The sequence below is a fragment of the Dipodomys ordii genome, unplaced genomic scaffold, assembly GCF_000151885.1.
Source record: "Dipodomys ordii isolate 6190 unplaced genomic scaffold, Dord_2.0 Scaffold4, whole genome shotgun sequence".
In the NCBI taxonomy this organism is placed as follows: Eukaryota; Metazoa; Chordata; class Mammalia; order Rodentia; family Heteromyidae; genus Dipodomys; species Dipodomys ordii.
The window spans coordinates 11,697,193-11,719,618 of record NW_012267220.1 but is presented as its reverse complement, the minus strand read 5'-3'; positions in this window follow the sequence as shown (position 1 = coordinate 11,719,618).

Genomic DNA, 22,426 nt, shown 5'->3' with positions numbered 1-22,426 from the left:
AATAAATGTGAAAGATGACTAAATGTAATTTAACATCTTTGTACAGCTAATAACAATTTAAAAAATGAAGATTTCAATATAAACAAAATAAAATCAGAGGAAAATAGTATTTTAAAATTCTAATTATGTATAACAGTCTATTGTGATTTGACAATATAAAGTTCTGACTTCATGTTGAGTAATAAACATTTAGTATTGATATTATAATTTATGTAAATGGAAAACAAAGCTACCATGAATAAATCCATATACTGTTAGCATATTCTTAGCAATAGATGAGTAAAAGATTGAGTTCAGAAATTGCTTTTAGAACATGAGTTTTGGTATGTAAAAAGAAGTGATTTTAGATCATTAAATATCTGTGGCTGGGATCAATGCAACTATATGTACTTGAAGCAAATTAATGTAGAACTTTACCTTACATTGTATGCAAAAATGTATTTGTGTAAATTAAACAATGTAAAAATAAGATCATACACAAAATTTTTGAAAGATTTTTAGAAAACTAAAGAAAAACATATGACTTAGAATATTTTAACATATAAAAAGACAGTTTAGTTAAAAATAAAAATAGATATTACTGTAGTAAAATATTAAAGTTTTAACTTGCATAATAAAATATATACATCTGAATATAAGTAATAAAAAGAAAATCTTTGAGTGCATATCATTTAATAGCACATACTTCATTTACATTATCAGTAATAATTCTTTAAGAGTACCTATTTTATGATTCTAGTACATATAATTTGCATTATACTGAATACCAACTTTCATAAATTATAGTGTGAATAGAACCATAGTTAGGTTGTCAGAATTTTTTTATTTTATGGGTTGCTATATATTTATAACCAAAACAAAATCGGGCAAAGTTGCAAGGGGTCTTTACTTGACAAATTATACACAAGATAACCAAACAGACAAAACATCAAACTATATAAGCCTTCTGAACAAAAACAACACATTACTTTTTAAATCATAGGTATAAATTCAATAACTGCTTAAAAATGAGATATTGAACTTTAGATTATAGTTATATAAGAAAAAACAGTAGATATCAAAATCAATTATAAAATACTCAACTAGTGTTGTCATTAACTGTTGTGAAACATAAATGAATATTTGCATGGGTAACTAGTAATAAGGTAAATTTATAACAGCATTTTGAATATGATCTTGCTATCTTAGTCCATCTTCTAGCCATGACTGAATGATACAGACTGGATGCTTTAGTTAGGGCTTGATTTGGCTCAGCGTTTTGGAGCTGAGATGTCCCTGGAAACAATTAATACCAGTATCTAGTGGAAACCTGGGGAAGACTTCATGATGCCTCTTGTCTTAGCAAGGTTGAACCAGGGTCCCAGATCAAGTCTTTATTCCTTTCTTTATAACCCTTAATCATCCAATCATGAACTCATGACATCATTCAATCCTGACCTCTACACATCATTTAATCCTGACCTCTTCTCATGGGATCCTGAAGATTGTAGTAACATATATATATATATATATATATATGCACAAACACATATATTGTTGTTGCTGTTGTTGTATGATTTAATTAGCATATAATTATTAATGAATGATCTTAATGATTAGGATTCAACATGTTAACTCTTGGGACATATATTCAAAACTTATCACTAGTAATAATTATTTATTTAAAACAAAATGAAACATCAAAATATCACAGATAAATGAACACACATAAATCTTCTGTGAGCCAGCATTAATGGTGTAGGAAATGTACATATTCCATTACATATAATTTGAGAGTCATTAAACTGAAGCTAAAACTTACCTTACCATGATATGTATAGATCTTCAAATGAACTAAAACACTAGTAGGGAAAGTTGTAGACAAATTTATGGAATGATGTTTTCATGCAAATCTGTATATTTGTCAAGAAATAATTTTATGTATATTAGTTTTCTTTCAGAGCTTTCATAAGTTGAAAAAATTTTTTATTGTGAAAATACCGTACAGAGGGGTTACAATGACATGGACAAGGTAATGAGTACCTCCTCCTTTGTTTCCCCTTCCCATCTTGTAGTAACATGTATTAACAGTGAGAAAACAACAAGGAAAGTGGTAACAATGATCGACAACTCATCACCTTACTCATGTAACTGTGACCCCTCTGAACAGCATCTTCACAATAAAATAAAATTTAAAAGAGACTAATTTTATACAAAGTTTAAAAATACTTACACAAAATATTAGTTAAATATGTGAACAAGGCAATTGCAATTTTTTAGTGGAGAGAGCAATTCTCTACCAAGTAAAACCAATGGCTGAAAAGAGAATTCTAGAAAAAAATAGTAAAAACAATTCAGCTTTAATCCAGCTGGTCCTGGGCTTTTCTTGGGTGGGAGGTCTCTTATTGCTGTTGCTATTTCAATGCTTGATATGGCTGTTATGTTTGTTTAACTCCTCTTGGTTTAGTTTGGGCATGTCAAGATTTGCTAGAAATTTGTCTATTTCTTCCAGATTCTCAAGCTTTTTAGCAAAAATGTTTGAGAAGTATTCCCTTATAATGTTCTGAATCGTGGTTGTTTTTGTGGTGATGTTACCATTCTCATCTCTGACTTTGTTTATTTGGGTGTGTTCTCTTCTTTTTCTAATAAGATTTGCTAAGGGTCTGTCAATTTTGTTAATTTGTTTGAAAAACCCACTCTTTGTTTTGTTGAAAATTATGTTGTTAAGTAAGCCAGACCCAAAGAAACATAGGTCCCATGGTTTCCCTTATCTGCAATAACTAGCATGTGTCTAGGATAAACAGAAAAGCTCAAAAGCTATGTACATATGATTATATAAGCTGATGCTAAGTGAAATGAACCCCAAGATAGGGACACAAGATATTTTATCTTTCTTGCTGTTCTTTTTAATGTAATTATAATGTACTATGTGGTTTTTCTTGTTTCTTGTATGTTCTTCCCCCATGGTATAACCCTTGTTATCACTGTATTTGATTCCCATGTCCTGCATCTTGTATATACATTTTCTAATTTGGGGAGGGGAAGGGAAATAACAAAATGCTGAAATAAGGACACAGCTTGGCCCATTCTAACGACGATATGTATAAGGCACTATATTGAAAATTAACTTTACAACTTTGTGGGGTGAGAGGGAGGAGTTGGGAAGGTGGGGAGGAAAGGGATGGTAGGGGAAAAACAAAGGAGCAGGTAACAATACAAGATAGGAAATGGACTCATTACTTTGCTCATGTAACTGTAACCACTCTGTAAAGTATCTTTAAAATAAAAATATATTTATATGCAATGTTAAAAAGACTATGGCAAACATGACTTTAAAAATGACTGAAAAATAGTATTACTATGTGTATACATATGTGTGTTGGTATGCATGTTTATTCAATATTCATGAACAGTTTTATTAATGGTTATGTCAGTAATTGAAAATTTCAAGTGTTTATGACTTTCTTATTACATATATTCTTGGAATCATTTTAAAAAGCATGAATTGTTCATTTAATCAGAAGGAAATATTTTTTATTTGGAAAAGAACATGTACCACCCATGTATAACATGTAAATATATAATTCAAAACATGTTAATCATTGTAACATCTCACTTCTATGATTTTTCACAGAAGAAATCTCCAAGCAAAGGAGATTCTCTAAAGACCTGTAACTCTCTGTTTATCTCTGATACAGGCTCTTCTTGGCTTGCTGCTGAGTATAAATAGGTCATTTTAGAACAATTCCCCTTGACATTCCTTGGAGCCACTGTCTACCTGATTTGCAGGTAACATGCCACAGATAATATGTCTGGATGTTTTGTAATACCTTTATTTTTGCTACTGTCTCTTCCTTTATTTCATTGAATATGTTTTATTTTGTTTCATTTAATTTAATACATCTGCAAATGCTGAGCCTTCCTAATGATCACTAGTGCTATGTTTCTATTATGTAGTAGCTAAGTTATGATTCTTTAATTAGTACTACTTAAACTAAGAACACTTTGTATATGATTAAATTCATGGAGGAACTTACACTTTAAATTGTATTTCAATTTGATTTATTCAAATTAAGTTACATAGTCTCACAAAGGAGCTGCAATCTGCACCCTATTGGACAGTGAGTATTCCAGTGCAAATTGTAGTATTATTTTGTAAATAAATCCACTTTTATCCTTTATGCTGCATTTACTTTCTGCCAACATTCAAGGCATGGTGGTAGGACCCTGCCAACATAATTATTTCCAAAGGCCTTAGCAATATTATCCAGTGTGACATGCTTCTGTTCTCTCACTCATCTACTTCTATCTGGAACAAATCTATTCACATGTGTTTGGAACAGCATCAGAATGACAAGGAAACTCCATCAAGTTTTCTATGTTGAGTAGTTTCCCTGAAGTTGTTGCCTTTTCATCACCTGACTAGTATGGATCTCAGCTTACATAACACGAAGATAATAATGCAATAGTGTCACTTCAAACCTAATCCACTCCTGTCTTTCAGTTTTCCTTAAGCCTTAGGACTCCATCTTCAAGTAGTTTATTATAGGAAATTGCTATTTTATGTATATATTTGTATTCAGTTTCCAGGAGAATTTATTTATTGCTGTACATTATTGGCTTTTTCATATCATAAACAAAATATTTATGGTGTGAATATATACCCACATGAATTGGTTGAAGATGAGAAAGTATAGTTTGGGTTTTTAAAGCAATTTTTAAATACTAGTTTTTAATTTACATATGTTTTATTAGATTTACTTATGATTTAGGAAACTGAGTGTTAGGGATGAGATGCAATGTATTATATATTTTCTTCTTAAATTGACAGGGAAACATATTTACATTTCTACATAGCATGTTGAGGCTTGATAATCAGATAATGTGCATTATTTTTAAGATGTTTGTGTTTGGAAATGGTGCTGTGCAGAAATCTCTGCATAAAATATCACAATTTTTAAAGTCTATAACTCTGAAAAGCAAGTTCATATGGCTTTAGTATACAATGGGAACTTTTACCCCTAGTTTTAAGGTAGTGTTGAAGCTTTGATAACCGTTAGAGGGCGAATCCCTTTTTTATATACAGAGGGGTTACAGTTACATGAGCAAGGAAATGAATACCTTTCCTATCAGGCATCGTTGTCTCCTCCATGCCTTCCCTCCCACCTCCTCAACTACACTCTTCCCCTTCCTCTGCCCTGACTGAATTGTAAAGTTTGTTTTTCAACATAGTGTCTTGTACATCTCATTTTTACAATGAGTCAACCTGTATCCCTATTTAAGCATTTTGTTTTTTTCCCTTCCCCTCTCCAAAGTAGAGAAGTGTATATAGAAGATGCAGGGCACCAACATCAAATACAGTGAAAACAAGGGTTATACCATGGGCGAAGAACAGATAAAGAAACAAAAAAATCACATGATACATTACAAATACGTTAGAAACAATAGCAAGAAAGAAAAGAAACACTTGTGTTCCTATCTTGTGGTTCATTTCACTTAACATCATCTTATCTGGTCATATACATAGCTTTTGAACTTTTCTGCTTGTCACAGACATATACTAGTTATTACAAAAATAAGGGAAACCATGGGACCTATGTTTCTTTTGGCCTGGCTGACTTCACTTGGTATTTTTCATTTGTGGTTTCAGGGTTAAAGGTGGGTGATAAATCAACAGGAGATAAGAGTTTGGTTCAACATGACAGAGAATGATTGCTGCCCATCCAATGGCTTTACCATGAATTAAAATTAAAATCATTAAAATTTATTTTTGTTTGGTTAGTTGTGTACTGGACATTGGTCCAGCCCTCCTTGTAGGGAGAAGTACTGACTGAAAGCTAAGTTAGCCATCATGGTGCAAGTGTTGATTCTTTGGTAACTATGCATATGAATATCTTCATAAGCACACATTTTCCCCTTTGCTTTCTCCTTAGGACAGGAAAGATGATTATATCAGTCTTTTATATTAGTTACTCTTAATTAGGAACATCTTGAATTAATGCTGAGAGGGTAATTATAGATAGAAATTGTCACATCTTTCCTTGAGTAATTGAATTCCTTATTTTTCCTATATAAGAAAAAAAATAATCTACCTCTTCATGTGTGTGTGCTATTATATGGGGATTTTTCTATTATTTATTACTTAAGTCAATGTTAACCTATAAAAATTTGAGATTCTTGAATATACCCAAGGATCTCAGACTTAGATAAAAACAGGTACAGGATAAAACATTCTCAATCTTATCACAAGAAAATGAATTCAATTATATTTTATTTTAAAGTAAGAATTTGAAATATCCTTAACCAGAAGAGGAGTGGATGAAAATGGTCAATAATACCACTTTGGTTTTATTCAGAGAAGGTTATGTAAAAGAAGTAGTACTGAGGTAGGTACTGGTCCAACATTAGCTGGACAGTTTGTTAAGGTTGGCTAAGAAATCATACATCATTACTCCCAAGTTTCACACTACCATCCTATGTGAAACTCTAAATGATAAGAAACTTTTGATTTGAAAATCTCCAAAGAGTGAAATTCCATAAACTTCCTTTAAAAGTTTTTTTTTCATTAATGTCCTGGCTATGACTATACACAGCTAAATGTAAATTAAAACATATTTAACTGACAAGTATACCTTTGCCCTTAGACATGACTGTCAGTATCACTTACGTAAATGTTTATTCACTTGAATAATGTACATCCTCTTTTGAAATTACATGCTAACATCAAAACTTATTTTGAAAGGAGGTGTAGAGTTATTTCTATATGAGAACAGGCTCAGAAATTACTTGTGTCCCTGCTTTGTTGTTTGCCCCAGGGAATAGAATTTGAATGGCACCTTAAAATATTTAGTAAGTACTGAGAACTAGACAAGGTTTGTTCGTATAGGCCTGCAATTCCAGGCTCAAAAGGCAGATCTATGAGGATTGTAGTTCAAGATCAGACCAGGTAAGAGCATCGAATCCTATCTGAAAAACAAACGAAAAAAGTAAGACAGCCTGGTGCTGGTGTCTCACCCCTGTTATCCTAGCGACTCAGGAGGCTGAGATCTGAGGATCATGGGTCAAAGCCAGCTGGGGCAGGAAAGGCAGTGAGACTCTTATTTCCTATAAACCACTCAGAAAACTGGAAGTGGTACAGTGGTTCAGGTGGTAGAGCGCCCGCCTTGAGCTGAAGAGCTGAGAGACAGTGCCCAGATCCAGAGTTCAAGTCCCATGACTGACACACAAAAAAAGGTAGAATGTTTACCAGAACCTGTGTGTTCAATTCCTACTTCAAGTCCTGATACTGGTATAAAGCAACAACAACAATAGGGGAAATAAGTGAAAAATCATCTAAGAGACATGTCTAAGGCTAGTACTTCAGCTATCTGGATGTAGAGATATGGAAGAACAGAAACAAAAGCAAGCCGGGGACAGACACTTTCAGTAGACTCAGAACAGAAGTTGGGTGTATGGGCATGTGTTTGTTATCCCTGCTGCACTGGGAAATAAGAAGACCATAGTTTCAGAACAGATTTTGTAAAAAGTGAGCTCATCCTGAAGAAAGAAAGAAGGAGAGGGGGGGGGAAGAAGAAAGAAAGGAAGGAAGGAAGGAAGGGGGACCGAATTGATACATGTGGTAGAGCACATGTCTAGTAATTGTTAAGCCCTAAGAAAGAAAAACAGGTAGAAAGAGAGTGAGCAAGAGAGAGAGAGACAGACAGACAGACAGAGATAGAGACAGAGACAGACAGACAGAGACAGACAGACAGACAGAGATAGAGAGACAGACAGACAGAGACAGAGACAGATAGAAGATCATGTTAGCATTTCCAAGTAAGAATTATATAACATCGTGCATCAGGCAACTGCATTTATATAATGAATTTTTGTTCAATTTCATTTGAAACATTTTTTATTGTAAACATCAGATAGTATTTTTTTCAAATAGTTTCTTGGTTACAGTTCTCCAATTACTAAATTTAAAGTTGTAATTCCAAAATTCATGATTTATGGTGGATAGTTTAATTTGTTGCTTTTATTAATAAAAAGAAGATACATAATTTTTATTCCCACTTATTATACTTGCTTATATTTATTTGTCCTCCACACAATCAGTTGGAACAAGAACCAGAATGGATGGCTAAAGATACCTGCAGATTAATTCCAATTCTAAATCTTGATAAATTTGTGAATTTTTATTCGTCATATTGAAATTTTTGTTCAAAAATTTTACTTTAACACAGCTAAGGAAACATTCCTACAAAGTTTGGTTTTCCTAAAAAAATAAATCTAGCCTGTTCATTATTTTGTACATTAATTAAAACAACTATTGCCATGTATCTTCCCTATGTTTTACTTGTGTTTCTCCTTAATTATACTGTTTTAATGCCAAATATATTTTCCTCTATTGAGTGATATGTTTACAGTATCTTCCTCTTGAGGTATATAAACAGTTTTTAAAAAATTTTGTCACTTATTTTGGAAATTACATAGTAAATAAAGCTATCAAGATTTTTCTTTTGTAAATTACGAATCCATGCTTTAGACAGTACTTACTGAATAAACTTTCCTTTTCCTTTAATTTTGAACATTTATTTCTATTATCAATATTAAATATGGGTACTGAGGTTCCAATCTTCCCCATGCTTTCTTAAAACCAAATATCTGTTGCTTGTTTCCTGGTTTACCAACTTCACATTTGTCAAGTGTGCAGTTTATGATTCTAGGAGACAAGAGTCTCAATCACACACCTGCCTTCAGCAAAAATGCAGTTTCCAGAAAAAAGAAAACATTTTAAAATGTATAAATCCTATTGTGTGCTTCTCACTATATTAAGACATTGATTACAGCTGAGACCAGGAAAGAGACTGCTTTGTCATCTACCATATTTGTTACAAGCATAAACCAGGGTAAGTTGGTCATCATGAAGAAAGTAAAATGTCAGTAACTATACAAGATTATTACCAAGCTCTTTAAAAATATATTAAGTACATATACAGATATTACAATTCCAAAAGTCATGTTATGCATACAATGCATCTCTAACAATGTTATCCCTTTCATTGTTTCCCCATCCCATTCCTACCTGTAAAAAAATGTGAATATAATGAGCCGATTTGTTCACCTTTCCTTCCTCTACTTGTGTGTTCCCTCCCAAAAAATAAACAGGCCTTTTGCTAATGTATCAAAAGTCAGAAAAGATATTTAAGTGGCTATTTTATGTTTGATATGATGGGAGTAAATTGGATAAGAAAGATTAGTGAACAAAAGAACATTGGGATGCATGAAATAAGAGAAAATCAGTTTGTAAAAAAATGCAAAAGTATTATTGACAAAATAGAAAGTGGTGTCACTTTTGAAAACCAAAATTTGTTACTAACCTACCAGGGTGTTTAATACCTTCCTCATAGAGAAAAAAATCAATAGAATTAGGACAAGCAGAAATAAGCAAACAAGGAACTTACAGAAGTCTGAGAATGCCCAGGATACTGAAATAAAGTAGGAATGGTTTAGTAACCGAAGGGAAATCCATACTAGTCAGCTTTCTGTTAATATAACAAAATCCATGAAGACAAAAAAACTATTTACACTTTGGGGAAGTTTCACCCAATGAATACCATCGTAGTTTGGTCATCTTGGGTAAGGCAGTTCATTGAGACAGAAGTGTGAAGCACAGCAGAATTATCTCACTGCCAGAAAGCAGAGAGGCTGAGAAAGTGCTGGAAGTCTCATTAATGTTCTTCAGAATGACCTAAGGACTTTGTAGGAAATTCACCTATCTTAATACCATCCTGGTGTTGAAGCCTTTAACCCATTATCTTTTGGTGCTATCCAGGGACCAAACTCTAAGCAGGGACTGAGGATAGCTCTCAGGATTATAAACTGAGGGAAATATTGACAATATCTGGGTACCTTGGACTCCCTCTATTTGCTGGGCAGCTGGTATCACCTTGTTTGACTGGGGCAAAATCAATGCAGCAAATAGAACAATGCTTCCATAACGCCTGACTTCAAGACTTGTAATAACCTCAGCATCTGTCCACTAGTGAGTGGCATTCCACGAATTAAACAAGAAGCAGTAAATTAGAGATCAAGTAGAAATTGAGGACATCTGCCACTATGGAATAAAATAATTGGCCACATTTAGCAAAAAAAGAGTAACTTTGCAAAGAGAAAGTAATTACTAGAAAATAAGGGAGAAAACATTTTAAACTCAAATGTACTTAATTTACCACCACCAAAGGAAATTGCATACATGATGAATGGGTAGAAGAAGGTGAAGCTAAAGAAAAGAAATATTTTCTCTGAAAGAAGATAAATATAAAAGTTGTTTGCTGGAGTAAAGTAGAGGAAGAGGAAAATTAATGAGCAGAATAAAAAAGCCAGGTGTTGTACTGAGTATTAAAGGCAAAGGAAGAATGGAACATAAGGTTAAAAAACAATAGAAAACCAAATGAGGAAGATACAAAAGATACCTTTCTTAGTAAAACTCCTTGAAGAAACTGAAGAGACACCGAAGGAACTATATACTTAAATAAAAGCAAGAAATAATTAACACTACTTAAAATTTGGCTATTACATTGAAAATCTTTTCTAATTGACAATTAATGAAAGCACACCAATAACTTGTATTACTTCAATGAACTTTCAGAAAGTTCTATTTTCATCGATGGAAAAAAATAGCCTGAAATGTGGATGCAATGGGATCAACATCATTATTACCTTGTATACTTTACCTTTTATGTGTAACTGAATTTTAATAATGTTTCTTACTATTATGATGATTACAATATTTACCCTACAACCATGTCCACATGCTCTTCTACAGATCCTTTAAAAATGTTGGCTTTAGATACAACATTGGAAATGGCATTTAATTAAGTAACTTGAGACGAGATGCGTTCTAGCTGCTCATACCTATAGTCCTAGCTACACAGGAGGCTGAGATGATAAGGATCACAATTCTAGGCTAGCCCAGGTAAAGGATTCCTAAGAATCATCTCACCCAATAAAATTAGTCATCAGAACATGCACCCACCATCTTGGTTGTACATCTTGGGTATTAAAGGGAGGATCACAATCTAGGGTGACCAGGACCAAAACCAAGATCTTATTGGGAAAATAAAAGTAGAAAGGACTGGGACATGAGTCAAGTTAAATGACCAATTCTCAATTTTGCCTTAAAATAAACAAAAACCCTGAAGACAGGATTATCCTGGATTGTGCTGAGTCTAGTGATATCGCACATGTTCCCCCAAAAGGAAACATGGTATTAGCAGCCTCAGAGAATGAATGACAGAGATGAGATTATAGATGTGTTAATGTCTGAGTTTAGTATGGAGGAGGGCCATGTAGCAAGGATGTGGTATGCTTTCAGAACCGGCAGAAGAAGAGGCATTGGTGCTAAAGTTTTCCTAGAGTCAAAAACTTTTCAGTAAGTCAATGAGCTGTTTCAATCTCTAAAGAGAGATTCTTTTTTCGACTGCTGTATTTGCATGAAGTAGCACTTGCTCTAAAATCTCCTTTCGCTGAGTGTCTGTGGCTCACACCTGTAATCCTAGCTACTCAGGAGGCTGAGATCTGAGGATCATGGTTCAAAGCCAGCCCGGGCAGAAAAGTCCATGAGATTCTGATCTCCAATAAACCACTAGAAAGCCAGAAGTGACCCTGTGGCTCAAGAGGTAGAGTGCTTGCCTTGTGTTGAAGAGCTGAAGGACAGCGCCCAGGCCAAGAGTTCAAGCCCCATGATGGACAAAATAAAAAGTCTCCTTTGAAATAATCCTTTTATATAATTCAGACACCTTGATTTGGGAATGCGTTGGTCATGTGAATTCAGATGTTCTCAATCCTTCATTTTATCCAGTCATTTTTTATTGTATTCTAAAGAGTGTCATTATGAGAGTCATCATCTTTTTTGAGTTGCAGATTAATGTCACAGTCATATATGTGTATATCTATACATGTACATTTAATAATATATAACATTAAATGTAAGTAATATATTATATATATATGTTTACTAGTCAAGTAGAGAAAGCAGTATAACTATCTTTTGAAGATCCTGTGTCAGGCCAAACTTTACAGATGTGGTGCTGCTTGGATCACTCCTATAAGTGCTTTGTTGGATACTGTTCTATTAATTCAGTTCAAAGTTATTCAACATAAAGAATAGGATTTGATCTACCCAGATGCACGTAAGAACAGAGCTTCTAAAACATTTTAAGACATTTCCCCTACTGGCTTTGCCTCCACCATGTCTTTGATTGTTTTCAGTTCTCTGGATTTTCATTAGAAAGTGGATGATTTAAACAGCACACTTTTGTTGTACATGCTACATTTAGACTTGTGAATAAAAAGGAAAAAAAAGTAAAGCAGAAAGAAAAAGAAAAAACGGAAGCAGGAAGGAAGAAGGGAAAAAGAGAAAGAAGAACAGAAAGAAAGAGAAAAAGGAAGGAAGGAAAGAAGGAAGGAAGGAAGGAAGGAAGGAAGGAAGGAAGGAAGGAAGGAAGGAAGGAAGGAAGGAAGGAAGGGAGGAAGGGAGGCAGGCAGGCAGGCAGGCAGGCAGGCAAGCTATTTACAATTTGGAACAAGAACTTTGTGGTGGAACAAAAATCTCTCAAACTCTTCTGACTCCTCTAGTCACTTCTGCTTTATTAAAATAGACTCATTTAGGGTTGTGTCATGAAAACATGAAGAAAGCAAAGAGAAAAATGTATGTGAGGCAGGGAAATCTTTTTTTTAATGTTTTTATTGTGAAAATACTGTACAAAGGAAGGGTTACAATTACATGGGCAAGGTAATGAGTACATTTCCTATCAAGCATTGTTGTCTGCTCCTTTGTTTTTCCTCTACGATTCCTTCCTTCCCATCCCCAAAACTACACTCCTCCGCCCCTCCGGCCTAAATTGTAAAGTTCATTTTTTGACATAGTGTCTTGTACATCTCATTGTTACAATGGGTCAACCTCTATCCCTGTTTAAACAATTTGTTTTGTTCCCTTCTCCTCCACAAATTAAACTAACTTCAAATACAGTTAAAATACAGGTTATACTGTGGGGGAAGGACATACAAAGCAACAAAAAATCATGTGGTACCTTATAAATACATTAGAAGCAATAGCAAGCAAGAAAGAAAAAAAACCCTTTAGTCCTTATCTTGGGGTTCATTTCACTTAACATCATGTTATCTGACTTTTTCTGCTTGTCTCAGACATATACTAGTTATTGCAAATAAGGAAAACCATGGGACCTATGTTTCTCTGGGCCTGGCTTACTTCACTTAATATAATTTTTTCCAAGACTTTCCATTTCCTAACAAATGGGGCAATGTCATTCTTTCTGATGGAGACATAGAATTCCATTATGTATATATATCACATTTTCTTGATCCATTCATTTACTGAGGGGCATCTGGATTACTTCTATATCTTACCTATTGTAAATAATACTTCAATAATCATAGTTGTGCTGGTAGCTTTAGGATGGTCGTGTATGTGATCATTAGAGTAAATGCCCAGAAGTGGGATTGCTGGGTCATAGGGAAGCTCTATGTGGAGCCTTTTGAGGAACCTCCATACTACTTTTCAGAAATTTTTATTCTCTATTAACAGCACTTTTTTTTCCAGATCTTTAATCTAGAATAACAGAAATGTGATCACAGGACTGTGAAAAAAGATAAGCTTAATGATAAATTTATCATTTGATAAGTGATATTTTGAATTTGCATTATTTCTCCCCTAATTGTTCTGATCAGACATTTAATAGTTACATCATTCATACTATCTAGGCTTTACAATAATGGTGAAAGAAAGAATTTAGATAGAATAAGTTTACCTTTTTAATATCCAGAATTAGCATTAGAACTGTCATCTTATAATACTTCTATATATCTTATAATGCATTTCACTCAATCTTTCATGCTTTGAGACTGAAATGAGCAAGTCACAGCTTGAGTTATAAAATCATCTTTGGCTAAAATATATCTCTGAAAAGAAGCAAAAAAAAGAGTTTCTATTAATACATTTGATCAATTGGAGCAACAGTCTAAATGTTCCGGGTTCAATTCAGTCTGCAAAGGTAATGAGTTGTGAATGATACTAGAAAACTAAAGATATAGCAGGAAATTCAGAATTACAAATTGTGTCTTTTCTATCTTGAACATATTGGCAGGAAACACAACATAAGGATCACTATATGTTTATTAACTTGAAAAAACACTTAAAATATAGACTTCAAGTATAAAATTTCATCTTCTTTTAACTTTCAGAAGTGCATAATTTTTTAGAAATGAGATTCTACTTTGGATGATGACATAAAACTAATAAAAGAGACAATATAGAGTTGCAAAGACTCTGTCAGTCTTGGAAGGAATGCCTTAAATATATATTATATTTAAAGGATTTACTTTGCACATTTCTTGGAAATACTATACCAGTCTACATGTCATTTACAATTCCATAAAGAGTGTGCTCTAGAACCCAAAGGAAGATTTACTTATAGCTCAAAAATGATCTGAGAATGAATTGATATTAAAGATACTCACAAGTCAAATACTAATGACATATGTGGGTGAATGTGTTTGTATGTGTATGTGCAAATTTATAAAAATCATTTAATTATTAGAATTGGCAAACACTGTAAAACCTGTACATTTTTAGTCTAATTTTTTAACTATTTCCACTGAAATGCACTTGTATTTTCCTATAAAAAATAAAAGGGCCAATATAAAAGTTTAAAAATAAACCTCTGATTGGAAGTGAGGTTAACTTCATTTAACTTTATTTAAACATATCATTTTCCCTTACTATCACATATATAAATCAAAAAATTAGTTTAATATTTGGAGGAAGGATGGTTTTCTTCCTAAACTGGAACTGTTTCACATGTATTTCAGGTGAATTTTTATCATATAATTTTACTTGCAGATTTATACATATAAATTTACTTATTTAAACAACAGGTCTAAGTTTTTACATTTATACTAGAGTTGAGAGTTGCTTCTTATTATTCTTATTATATATTTTGTCTCAAGCCAAAAGTATATAAAGTACTATTTAATTTATAAAAGTGCTCTTATATTCTTGTGCTCAAAAACATTTAAAGTGTTAAAATATTTGAATACTAATACTAACATAGTTATGTATCTAATAGATCACACCTGAAATATTATTCATTTTCTTATTTTCACCATCATTTCTAGATATAACTATTACCTTTTATGAAACAATATATTTCCTTGGCAAAAACGTTAGCAATTTGTTACTAGGAAAATAAAAGTGTAGTTCTCATAAACTATTAAGAATTTTATATATTTTTTGAATCAATAGTGTATTATCTTTCCTAAAGACATGAATTCAGATAATTAGCCATCAAACTACTAAAATATCAAAATCTGGTTCTAGTGAGTTTTCTGTTCTTTGTAAAGGTTTATGGAAAACTTAGTAATAACTTTTAGTAATGTAAATTCCTTGTTTTCCAAAACTTTGATGAAACATATAAATCTAAATGACTTTAAAGACACTTAGATATATATCATGCTGTGATCAGATGAAACTACTTAGATTTAGAATAAACACAACTAGGCCTCACTGCTGTTCCTAGCCTGTGACTTACTATGATAAATTAGACCTTATCTGAAATAATACTGAATCATTGATCACCATATTAAGTGTATATATATCCCCACTTGCAAACTTTCATTTAGTAATCCTGAGAAATTTTGCTCCAAAGAGAAGTTATGTGTTATAGAGGACATCAATATTTTTTTCATAATAGACAATTGGTCACAGTAAAGAAATCCACAATGCAGAACTCAAACACACATTGCTTTATTTGTGAAATATGATAAAACATTCTAACTTACAGGCTTAGAGAGAAAATAAGATATATGAAATAATGTACAATAAAGGGATGTGCTTTAATGTGTTATAAGACTCTAATGTAAATAATTTTTTTCCTCAATTGCAAATTGAAGATCCATAGTATGTATATTTGAACTGAATCATTTCTGATATAGAAAAGTGAATAAAAATAGCAATAATGTATCTGTTGAAATACAGCATTAGTACACAGGAAGAAATTAACGATTAATGTCACTCCAATATTTTTACCCATCTCTCCCCTCCTCTTCTCTCTATCCTTATTTCTTAACTCTATTCTTCACCTCTTCTTATGTATTTCCAGTTTAAGATAATTTTAGCTGTAAGTTAAAATTGGAAACTTCTATCTCATTTGATATTCAAAAAATAAACAAAATAATTTATAATATATATACAAGGAATAATTAATTTGACAAAGCAAATGATCTTAGGCCATTGAATAGATGTTTTGGAAATGACTGTAAATGTTTGGAAATAGACTTAAATTTTATTGTATAAATCTTCATTATTCTGACTATTTGTAGCCATATTAAAATTCTCATAAGAACACTGTCCCTCATTTCATGATTTGTAGGAAATAAATTGCTGTTTCTTGTTGGTCTCTTGGTGTTTCAAAATAATTTGAAACAACTATAGAAAGAAGTACAGATTAAAATTTAATAATGTACATTGCAAATGTTGTACTTGTTTAATATAAGGCTTAGATCCTCACTAAAAAATAGAGATGGTCATGTGGCATTATTTTTCTAGATCTATGAAAATGGCAGTACACAATGAAATATAGAAGCATTCTATAATAAGGTATTCCAAGAGATTCTCTTTTTGTGAAAGCAACTAAATGAGGAAAGCCTTGAACAGGAATCATTGAAAACACTGACTCAGAGGAATGACCCGATTATAACAAGATTAAATCTTTACCTTATTTTATGACTAAATGGATTTAGGTAATCATAACATACCTAATTATGTAACACCCTGTATCAGTGAGACAGAGATTCCCAGTCTTCTTTATCCCACCCCCCCAGAAAAAAATAACAGCTACTCAGTACAGCTGATGAAATTTTAATGAATTTGAAGGTATGTACTACTTTATCACCATGGAAGTAGTGATCCTATAAATCATCTCCAGAATTTTGAAGGTGTTCTTTTTGTGTGTGCGTGTGTTTATATGTTAGTATATTATTAAAATTTAAAGAAGATCCATCTCGAAGATCAAAGATTCAAGTTTAGTTGAGGTCATAGCAGGCCAATTAGTGTCAACATCCTCCTGTATATAAACTGGCTCAGATAAATACACAAGATAGCTCACAAGTAATTAGCATGCACTATTCCAAATGCCAGTAATTGTCTTTGATTTGTCCAATTGCATTGAAAGCCAGAAATTTAATTTTATGAATGTTTGCCCAGATGTGTGCTGTCTCTTTTTGTACAAATAGGGACCACAGAACTATGTTGGATCCTGGATATCATTTTGAGACAAGGGAAGCCAAAATGAAGCTAAGCCAAGAGAGAAGAAATCAACCCTGAAACAATCACCGAGAATTCAAAAATGCTTTAAACGATGTTTTATGAACCACCAAATTAAGTTTATTGTAATATCACGAAAATATTAAAGTATGTCTAAATACTGATGATCTATAATCTAGATTTATGACCAACTTGGTATTTTTGATATTTGCTATAGAATATTTTGAAAGTTACACACCTGATGCTTTCTGAATTTTTGTACCTAACCTAATATTTTATTATCTTCACAATTGCAGCCAGACTATAATATGGTATTTTAAACTCTCATATAGGTTTCATATATAACAATATTTATAATAGCATACCATTTTGAGAGGCTAGGTTTTGTATCTTACAAACAAGATAACACACTCTTGCTTTTTCCCTCATGTTTTGTTTAGAGTTTTTTTTTTGTTCTTTGATTTGGGGGCTATTACCTTCTACTAGTTTGACATATTCACTTCTTGTTTGTGTACTGGAAATACTAAAATATTCTCTTGTAATCATCTTAGAATTATTTCACTCACTAACCTCCTGATGGACATGAATTTGTTTGCAAATATTTTCTAAGAATGAATAATTTCACAATGACTGTTCCGAGTACATAACTCTCTTCCACTGGGTAGAGTTCCTTACATAATATGCTATCGCATAGTGAAGGTCTTGTGTATTATTTCTTCAGTCTCAAGACCAATGATAGTAATATTCATTGGTAATGAACGGCTTCAATTCTTGACCCATTTGAAGTATGTCATAAAATGTAAAATGTTTCAAGGCATAGCTCAAGGATACATATCTAGATGTAGATTTGGGAGTTTTCAAACATCTCTATCTTATTTGCTTCCAGTGTTGGTGTTTGGTACTTTATGGTACATATCAGTCCTGGATATTAGATTCGATTAGTACAGTTGGATCTAGCAAAAGCACTCTGCCTTAGATAGAACTAGGAACTTACAGAAACTATTGCCATGAACTTGCTATTGCAGAACACTATGATACCTGATAATTCCACATTGGCTTGATTGATATCTTTGAGGTGGTCAAAATACTGTCAGTAAAATACCTATTTTTGATCAGAGAGGAGTTCACAAATTAAATACAAACTCTATCTGTAAACAAATATTACTGACATGATTTTTAGATTCACAGTCAAGTTATAAACAATATATGAGGAAATTTGAATCATGTAAGTCATCATATTCAGCATAATTATGCATTTAATGTTTTTAATTCACATAATGGTAAAAAGTTTTATTCAATTTTATGTTATATGATTTCATCCAACTTTTGTAGAGTTTTACATGTCCATGTGCCAAGATGTAATGAAGATACAACAAATCTCTCCTCCACTGTACATCATTTCCTTGTTGGACTACTAGTTACTTATAGTGAGAATACATGAAGACAGTTTCATTACTGAATATGGAAAGTTTTCTGCACAGTATGAACACAGAACTGAAGTCCAGTACACAGTGACTTATATTTCTTAATCATGGGGTATGAAAATGTTTGTCATCATAGCTGTGATCAAATCACTGAGATATTAACTATTTTATAGACTTATTAGCAATTTACATATATGTTTCCTGGGATTATTAATGGATATCTTTTGATACTTTTTTTTGGTCTGGTGCTTGAACTCTGGGCCTGGGTGCTGTCCCTCAGCTCTTCAGCTCAAGGCTAGCGCTCTACCACTTCAGCTACAGCGCCTCTTCCTGCTTTTTCTGCTTATGTGGTGCTGAGGAATCGAACCTAGGGCCTCATGCATGCAAGGCAAGCACTCTACCACTGAGCCACCTTCACAGCCCCTTTTGATACTTTTCTAATTGCTTTATTCATTAAGATAGGAACCTTTTTAATCTTTTTGTATCAATTATATAATGAATTTCTTTTATTAATTTTAATGTGTTTTTTATTAAAATACTGAGTTCATTAACCAATTGATAAAATGTTTGCATAATATAAAATAAAAATAGTATTAAACATTCACTTTGGAGTTACTTGGTTGTCCTAACACTACTTTGAATAATTACAGTTTGATTCTTGATCATAATGCTATGACAAATGTAACAAAGCAAACCATTATTATAAGACCTTTATAACCTTTGAAGTTTTATGGATCAGTCTCCCAAACTATTGCATTTAGTTTAGAAGCACACTATTTATTTTCACTCCCTCTGTCTTTTCTCTCTCTGTCTCACTGTCTCTTTTCTCTGTCTCTGTCTTTCTCCCACATACACACAGAATCATATACTAGTAACAGCAACATCAACAACAAAACTTTACTTGCACAGCAAAAATCAAATCAGTATTTCAACTGATATTGAAGTAAAACAAATGTACAGATCAAAATGAGCTTTTAAACATCAAATGACTAGACATTGTATGTATCTCTTTTATGTTTGTTAATGAGATTTTCAAAATTGTACACTTCTCCACAAAATGATGCATACTTCATTAAATATTTTTGGGTATCATGGAGGTGTTTCCTTACATTTTTTGCCATTGGAATTATTTTTGTTTGCTATATTCTACCATGTATTGTAATTTGATGAGAAATATGTGGTTAGCATTCATAACTTACTTTTATGATGTGAACAATATCTTTTCTTTCTCTTTAATATGCTTGTCTTATTTTGGGAATTTAGCAGTTTCAGCCTGATATATCACATGTTAGGTAACTTTTTCATTGGTGATTGGTGATTTATTATACTGAGTCTCAGAAGTCAAGTGTTCTTTCTTTAGATATTGACAGCTTTTTGGCTATTGTCTATATTCTTTTTACCCTGTCAATGGTCTAATACTCGAACTCTATTTACAATTTAATTATTCTAATTTGAGCATCAAGGACTCAAACTAATTCATATTTTAATCATTTATGTATCTGATTTACACAGATATCTATTTCACAGACTGGTTATTTTGTATTCCATTATGTGAAATCGGTCTATATCTACATTTTAAAATCCCATTATTATATTTTCCCTTTAGAAAAGTTACATTTTGCACTTCATTATTTTCATGTATCCATTATGATGGTGTCTTGTTCTTTTTACTTTTCTTTTATTCATGTACAATAATTTGAGTGAGGGGGTAAAGAAATAATTCTAGTAGTTTTTCATTATTTAAGCAAAATCTTTTCTTCTTATATTCTTATTATTTATGTATGCATGTATGTATATATTGCACTAGCCTTAAAGCTTGAAGTCAAGAGACTGGACTCTGTCTCAGAGCTTTTTCTGGTTTAAGTTAGTTCTCTACCACTTTAGTTACAGTGCCACTTTTAGCTTTTTGGTGATTAAATGGAAATAAGTCCCAGGCTAGCTTCAAACATTGATTCTCTGATCTCAGTGTCCCAAGTAGCTAGGATTACAAATGCCTAATGCCTGGCTATTCTTATATTTTCTTTACAGTTATATAGATTATTTATATTGAACAAAACATAATTTCTTATATCTTTAAAATTTGGTTTTAGGATGAATCACACCAGAAAAATCTCCAATTAGCCTCTCTACCAATGTATCAATCCATGACCAATCTGAGACTACTTTTTCTATGTCTGCATTAGGTTAAAACCACCTTGAATGAGTACATTTGAACCCTTACACTTGGGTGTTAATATGACATGAGTTCACTCACTTATGCTTCCAGTGGTCACACGAACAGATGGTATTATGTCTCCAAAAGACAGCAGTTCAATAACTTCAAAGTGTTAAGACATTTAATAAAGAATCAGATTAAAGTATAAACATAAGTGCTTTAATGTTTCATCTTTTCATATTTAATTGCTTTAACCTTAATATTTGTTATTATTTAATCTATTGTTACTATCAATTTTACAGTTATGTAACTATATATGTAACTGGGAGGTGTTTCTCATAACAGTTTTATGAAGATGAGTGAACAAATATAGAACTTAGCTGTACATATGTCAAGAGAATCTTATGAAATCAGATGAAAACAAACATATTTGAGCCAAGCGCTGGTGGCTCATGCCTATAATCCTAGCTAGTCAGGAGGCTGAGATCGTGGTTCAAAGCCAGCCCAGACAGGAAAGTCCGTGAGACTCTTATCTCCTATAAACCACCAGAAGTGGCACGATGGCTCAAGGGGTAGAGTGTTTGCCTTGAGATGAAGAGCTGGGGGACAGTTCGCAGGCCCAGAGTTCAACCCCCGGACTGACAAAAAATTTTGAATAAAATATTACAATTTCGACCTTTAGCCTTAGCATTTATATCATCATTTTAGTCCAAATTGTTCATTTGAATACTGTAATACATAAAAAATGCTTTCCATTTTAAAGGTAACATTTCTCATTTTACATACATACGATTTGACTATTATTTAATGTGAAGCAAGCTTATCAAAATGTGTCTCCATCTTACCCATTCAAATAGGTTTCTCCAGTCTACTGAATATCAATATATTACAAGTCCATAATACAGCAAAAGCAAAGGGACAATTCTAGGTTTCACAAATAAATACAGAAACCTAGAGATGTTTCTTCCAATGGTAGACTTAAAAAACAAGAAGTTACACCTGCGTAATCAAATGGCTGCTTTGCTTCATGTTCAGAGCTTTAAGTTCAAAGGTATTGCACACACTAGCAAAGTCAGAACAGCTCCTCTGAAAGATTCACCACTAGAGTAAACTACAGAACACAGGGAATCTTTTAAATAACATCAGGATTGGGAGCTTAAAATAAAATTAAAAGAAAATATCTGTGCAAAAGTGAAATTTGAGCATACATATGGTGCTAGAAATGGAAAAAACAATGACGTTGCACATACAAAAAGATGAAAACTCAGGCATCACAGACATAATTTTGAATTGGAACAATGGACTTTCTTTTGAACATTATACATCAACTTTCTTATATACATAAGGAAAGGGTTACTAAGTCATTCATAATAATATGCTACAATTGCTATAATAGTTTAATGTGTGTTCACAGAAGAATAATTGTATGTTCTTCTCTACTTAAAAAATACTATTACCGAGGAACCTGGACAAGATGGCGGAGGAGAAGCTGGAAGCTGAACAAGCTCTCGCATAGAAAGCAGTTTTAGAGTTCCAGTGAAC